Below are 943 nucleotides of genomic sequence, written 5' to 3'. Positions count from 1 at the left end.
CTGAACCAAGGCCACAACGAAGCCTCGGTCGACGACCAGGAATAAAAAAAATCCCTGTTAGGGTTCATGGGGAGAGTTTTTATGGCTTCATTTGGTCCTAAATGAACATAAAAATTTGCTTCCAAATATTTTCAAAATTATATTAAACTCAAATCATAAAATATTTTTGCCAAAATACTAAAATAAAGCTGTAAGAAACAAGTGGCTGGATTTCAGTTCATACACACAATTGTAATTTCGAAGTTAAGTTTGTAAGCTAAACATGTATTTTTACACCTGGAATTCAAACACATAAAATACTTTACCAGCAATGTTTAGGAAATGGAATGAACATTAATCTAAACAATAATCATTTTCAATGTTTAGTTATGGTTTGAAGAGCATTTACCTGGAAATCCTAATTCTCTCTAAACCATTAATTAAACAAGAAAATTATGTTCTAGATATGATTGATTTAAATTTGCTGGTACTATATGATTACAACATAGGTCCTAGTTACAAAATTCTGTGGATAGTAATAGCCTTCTCTTTCTGGGCATTGGCTTATTGGCTGGTATAGTGTCTGAACAAGGTACATAAAGAGTAGTTTCTCGTGATTTATTTCCAATCTTAGAGCACTTCATTGTCCAATAAATATCATGCTATACCGTAATATATTAGATCATATTTAGAATTTACATCTGACTGAAGTAATAGTAATAATTCATATAGCACATACTGCACAGCGGCTAAATGCGCTTTACACAAAACTAAAAAAAATATTGTTGAATTTCACAAAAACTAAATTAGAAGGAGTAGTGATATACTGTAGGCTACACACCACGACCATTAGATTGTTGTATTTATATTGTTTTGAATGATAAGTATATATACTGTCTCTTATACACATCTAGATGTGTATAAGAGACAGCCTTATATAGCTTTCTCATTAAATATTATGGAG

This window comes from Anneissia japonica, unplaced genomic scaffold (assembly GCF_011630105.1).
Source record: "Anneissia japonica isolate Jap-2015-1 unplaced genomic scaffold, ASM1163010v1 scaffold287799_len804019_cov200, whole genome shotgun sequence".
NCBI lineage: Eukaryota > Metazoa > Echinodermata > Crinoidea > Comatulida > Comatulidae > Anneissia > Anneissia japonica.
Note: the sequence above shows the minus strand (reverse complement) of the source record.